General features: G+C 38.6%; 1 long non-coding RNA gene across 1 annotated transcript; it reads right to left on the reverse strand.

Annotated features, from left to right (window-relative positions):
* Positions 1-3,825: 3,825 nt before the first annotated feature.
* On the reverse strand, positions 3,826-6,029 carry LOC114356089 (uncharacterized). Its single transcript, XR_003656163.1, has 2 exons — positions 5,628-6,029; positions 3,826-3,948 (listed from the first exon to the last, which is right to left on the reverse strand). It is a non-coding gene; the product is annotated as an uncharacterized LOC114356089 (long non-coding RNA).
* Positions 6,030-6,306: the final 277 nt, after the last annotated feature.

The raw sequence follows: 6,306 nt of genomic DNA on the forward strand, positions 1-6,306 counted from the left end.
ATAGTTTAGGTCAGATAAACTTCTCTAGGATAATCTACGTCTATAATTTAAATTGTAAGCAATGTCTGACTTTAAATTTTATAAGTAAAAATATATATTTTATTTAAATTCATATTCTCTAGATGTCTCGGGACGACGATCGGCATCGTGGCTACGTAAGTTTTGAATGCATTAGAATAGTGGATGCATTTTGATGAAAAATTTAAAAAAATATGTTTCTAGGTGTTGTTTTCGATGTTTGACAATAGCGGGGTCCGCTATTCTTTAAGTTGGTCGGTCTTTGCTTGCAGATTTCTGGCGGACGACGGCGGCAACAAGTAAGTTGGTTTACACAAAACACTGTCGTTTGCAAGGGTACTAATTAAATGCTCCGCTTAAATACAGTAACAAACATGCACATTTTAACCTTTAAAACAATACCCATATTGAACAAATTTAGTTTTAACTACCCGGTCTGTGAGCACGTAGAATTTAATCTTGGGGTCATTGGACAAAATTCTACGTGCTTGCAGACCAGACTATAGACGACTGATAACTCATTAACTGGAGAACAAATTAACAATGCGATGGACAGAAGCGCTGATGTAATCAAAACTGTGATATCTGTATTAATTCATGAAATAGTTCAATTTTAAATAGTAACTCCTTGCAAACGATTAGATAGTACAAAGTGGAAGAAATCCATTATTATTTTATAAAAACTATAAATACACCTCTTACAAAGTGCGATGTGTACTTAGATACTTGTTGATATTGTAAATTATTGGAATATACGGTAGGTTTGTTGTATCGTTTATTTCGCATTTTCTATCGGCTATCTCTACGTCATTGTGAAAGGTGTCATTTATAATTTCCAATGACTCACTCTCTTTGTTGCATAGGTATTACTTGACAACTTATTCATGGATCTCCCAAAATTATTATCAAAATCGGTTTAGCCGTTTGAAGATTACAATATTTGTGATATTTTTTGTGTTGTCCTTATCACACTTTCATAACAGTTTCATAACTAACAATTCCTTGTAGATATATACTAAAATTACTAAATTACCATCATCATACATAAAAAATGCAAACACAATCATCTTCCATGAAATAAATTGATGTTGTCTGTATTAAATGTTAATTTTTCAAAAGCTGTATGTAAAATTTTCCTAAACTAGCATAATATTATCTGTCTTCCTTTCTTATTGCATTTAATTTTAGCCATCTTCAATTTCAAACGAAAAACTAACTGCCTAATCTCTTCTACATTGACCATGATATTAAAGTTGTCAAGTAATACCTGTTACCCATGATTTGCATAGTATTTTTATTAAAAATATGCAAATGTCTTCTGCTTTTGATTAAAACAATTCAGGGTATCCTTTGCTTATATTTCCCGGATAATATTCGGTAGGTACCCGCACTTTTACTTAGATATAACGAAATGATTCCACCTAGATATAAGACTCAATGTAGTTGATGATAAGGACCTTCTCTATTGTAAGTTGTATATAACGATAGCCAATTGATTATTATATATGGAGATATATATCTGGAAAAAATATTAAAATTTGAAAAAAAAAAAGCGAAATAAATGTATATACAAAACATATTGTTTCATTTCTAGATTCTTAAGTCCTTGCAGTCCTCTTTACATTTTCAGGTATTACAAACAACATTGATTCCATTCCATTTTAAGCGTAGATTGAAACCAAAAAATCACAATATTATTCACACACACAATACAGTACATTAAATGATTCAGTAGCCTTTCTGGGATTTTCACTATGCTGACAACCCACCTATCTTTCTAATCTAAAGCTTTGAAAAACTCACTTATACTAGTCATATAACTTACAATAAATTACATGAGAGAGAAGAATTGAAACACAAGTAAACTTTAAAAGAAGTTTATTTTCATGTTAATAATACTTATAAAATAATAAATTAGACTATCTAATTAAAATCATGAGATTGGTCAAATTCAATACTGTATAACAAGATCCACAATAAATACCTGAAACAAAAAACATGTTTGAATTGTTTAGACATACAACAGTGACACAAGTGAATGGGTAGGCTATTATTTATTTACATGACTCTAATTTCATCATCAGGTTATTAATTAGTCTACTACAGGAGCACGACCAGAGGCAAATAGAGGATTTGACTACCTCCCACACTGGCCAGATAGTTTGGGAAACCTTTTACGACAGCCACAAGCTAATTATTTACAGTCAAATAGAGGATATCACACTCCTCGCTGGGTTGGCCGAAACAAATCATTCCTATAGATCGTTTCATCTACGAAGACGCGCCCCACCATTCTTCTGCTAATGTTTGACACGCTAAATGATCCATGAGTGCACACTAGGCATGGAAATGATTGCTATTTTCCGTTCATTTTCATTTCATGAAATGATGATTTTTATTCATGTGATTTCACATGTGAAATTTCACAGGCAATGATTTTTATTCGCAGTGTTAAAATACAGCTCTTTCATATAATGTGCTACTTTTAATGAAGTATGAATTATGATGAACGATTGCTAATTAGCTACCTACACAGATATGGATTAGAGTAGATACAGCAAGTTGATCGTCAAAGCGAGCCATTCCGATATGTCCAAATGGACATACATGGTCGAGTGATGTTCATGTAATCCGATTACAACAATCGGTTACGATGATTTTACGAGGACAGTAGTACGAACACGGTAGAAAGAAGAAATGATTCACGGATTGAGAATTGTAATTAACAGCACAAGTAACAAATAATTAATTTGAATAAAGTAGCAGTAGAAGAAGTATAAAGTAGCATTGTTTTTAATACATATCCTGCGATGTACTCTTAAGAGTTAAAACCATGGTCCCTGTATGTGGTGCACTCATACCGATCCCAAGGAACCGTACTTACTCATAACTTATGACACACACTGATCCGTGTATTCATACACCAGACAAGTTTTTGTATTGAAGGGTGAAAAAAATATCATCATTTTATTTTTTTAATTTTCATACAAAATAAATTTTATAAAATTGATTACACAGAAATTAAAATTCATCATTTCTATTTCTGCCCGGCCGGGAATCGAACCCGGGACCTCTCGGCATAGCAGTCCGTTCTGAACCACTACACCAAACGGCCGACAAGTTCGAGTGAATAGTCACAGTCACAGTTTGAGTGAATAGTCTTTATTTTATGAATGAACTAGCGGCCGCCCGCGACTTCGTACGCGTGGATCCCGTTTTACCCCCTTTTTCCGAATTTTCTTTGCTATAAACCTCACGGAGCCCGAGACCTTTCCAACGAATGCAAAACCGTGGAAATCGGTTCGTGCGTTCTGGAGTTATAGCGTCAGGGAGGAAAACCCGACTTATTTTTATATAGTAGATTACTAGTAGTACTATTTAACATAATGGAATAACGATCATTACTTTCATAAACATTAGGCACAACAAAAATAAATAATGTAGAATAACGTCTACCGCTACAAAATTATTTTAATCCACAGTCAGACTAGCTATANAAAAAAAAAAAGCGAAATAAATGTATATACAAAACATATTGTTTCATTTCTAGATTGTTAATTCCTTGCACTCTTTACATTTTCAGGTATTACACAGCTCACAACATTGATCCCATTCAATTTTAAGCATAGATTGAAACCACACACAATTCACACACACTATAAAGTACAAAGACATTATAAACAACTCATTAGTTAACCTTTCTGGGTTTTCACATTTTCTAATCTAAAGCATTGAAAAACTCACTCATACTAGTCATATAACAGTTTTCTCTTACAATAAATTGCATCAGAATAATGGAAACACACGTAAGCTTCAAAATAAGTTTATTTTCATGTTAATAATACTTATAAAATAATAAATTAGACTATCTAATTAAAATCATGAGATTGGTCAAATTCAATACTGTATAACAAGATCCACAATAAATACCTGAAACAAAAAACATGTTTGAATCGTTTAGACATACAACAGTGACACAAGTGAATGGGTAGGCTATTTATTTACATGACTCTAATTTCATCATCAGGTTATTAATTAGTCTACTACAGGAGCACGACCAGAGGCAAATGGAGGATTTGACTACCTCCCACACTGGCCAGATAGTTTGGGAAACCTTTTACGACAGCCACAAGCTAATTATTTACAGTCAAATAGAGGATATCACACTCCTCGCTGGGTTGGCCGAAACAAATCATCCCTCCTATATATAGATCGTTTCATCCACGAAGACGCGCCCCACCATTCTTCTGCTAATGTTTGACACGCTAAATGATCCATGAGTGCACACGCACACTACAATAATGCCGCTCGGATTGCTCGGATCAAACTCCCCGCACCCCTCGCTTCCCTCGACAAAAAATTGGTGGGGCGCGTCTTATATAACACTACCATGATTGAGGCAATACACCCGGTCCGGCGTCGAGCCGGTGTCGGTTATTTAAATCAATGGCCGCCGTCATTCATCCTATTATCACTTACCACTGTTGAGGCCACCATCAGCTGCTGTCTTCGTCCCTAGGATGTTGGGCTACCAATTTGAAGATGTAGGTGCTAGTACTAACCATGAGCTTAGAATCTAGTCACACCCCCCCGTGACATGGAATGTCAGGGGAAAAAGAAGCCTAGACACGCCAATGTCGAGCAGTCTGTGTATGGCTGGTCTTAGTCTCTATCACTTACCATGATAGTGACCCTCAGCTGCTGTCCAGCGTGGCCTGCAGCGCTAGCGTGGTGAAATGGAACTGAAATGAAATGGCTGGTCTTAGTCGCCGTAAAACTCACTATATCGCTGTAACACTTACCATTGATAGTGACCCTCAGCTGCTGTCCTTCAGCGTGGCTTGAAGCGCGCGTGGGCGCAACGCTTGTGGGCTGCTATAGTCTGGTCCGTTATAAGCTACCCATCCTTATCGCTCGCGCCTAATTATGATGCTATCGCGCTCGCACACTCACTGCGGGCGCCCGTCGCACAGTCGCGACAGCAATATAATTACGCGCGAGCGATAAGGATGGGTAGCTTGGGGTTATTGGACAAAATTCTACGTGCTCACGGACCGGGCTTTATATGCACCTGGCAAAGTAACTACTCGAGCAGTTTGTGTATGAATGGCGGGTCTTAATCAGTTAGCCTCCGTCACTTACCATGATAGTGACCCTCAGCTGCTGTCCTTCAGCGTGGCTTGAAGCGCGCGTTGGCGCAACGCTTGTGGTCTGCTAGATGCACCTGGCAAAGTAACTACTCGAGCAGTCTGTGTATGGCTGGTCTTAGCCAACAGCTTGAAGCTGCCAGTGACAACTGCTCGAGCAGTTGGTATTAACTGCTCAACAAATCTCAAGCGCGCGCGCCGTGGAATGAAGAAAGTGGGCGGAGCTAACTGCGCAAAAGCTGTCGACAGCTCGAGCAGTCAGTGTATGGCTGGCGACTGCTTGACCGCACGATGAAAATTCACCGTGCTGTCGACCGCCCGAATCAGTTGCAACTGCTCGAGCGGTTCGTGTATGTGCGTCCATAGAACTCTGCAGTTCACTGTGCAGTCGCAGCTTGAAGCTGTCGACCCTGACTGTTTCAAGCGGTCCGTGTATTGCCGGCCTTAGTCTCTGTCACTTACCATGATAGTGACCCTCAGCTGCTGTCCTCTTGTGTGGCCTGCAGTGCGAGCACGTGGTGTTGTAGCGCGACACTAAGCTCATGAACGGGCACGGGCGCGGCGGCGGGCGCTTGAGTAGAACGCGCGCGACGCTATGCACCGGGCAGAGTAACTGCTCCAGCAGTTTACGCTGCTAGACCTAGCACAGTAACAGCTCGACACGAACCGAGTACATTGCTCTGGCGCTGACTAAGAAATAATTCTTGTCTGCGCTAGATACAACACGCGGCGGATGTCTACGCGATACGATACGACACGTTAGTTAAGGAGAAAGGAGCTCAAGCAGTTGGCGTTACCAGGTGCAATTGACAGAGTTACTGCTTGAGCAGTTTCTGTATGGCTGGTCTAAGTCGCCGTAATTAATACTTATCAATGAGGGCTNCTAAGTTATCGGCTACCCAATCGAGCTTTGAGCAATATCGATATTATTAACAATTGTAAAGATATTCCATTCTTTCGAGGTGTTTATATGCGTGATGAATTGCCGAAGTACCCACTTTCAAAAGAATGTGGTATTATTAATCTAGACAGCTCAAAAAAATCAGGTTCTCACTGGGTAGCCTATGCAAAATACCATAAAAATATAATATATTTCGATAGCTATGGTAATTTGAAGCCACCGAAAGAATTCATTTCTTAT

Source organism: Ostrinia furnacalis, unplaced genomic scaffold, assembly GCF_004193835.3.
Source record: "Ostrinia furnacalis isolate ACB-3 unplaced genomic scaffold, ASM419383v2 OfSCF2637, whole genome shotgun sequence".
Taxonomy (NCBI): Eukaryota; Metazoa; Arthropoda; class Insecta; order Lepidoptera; family Crambidae; genus Ostrinia; species Ostrinia furnacalis.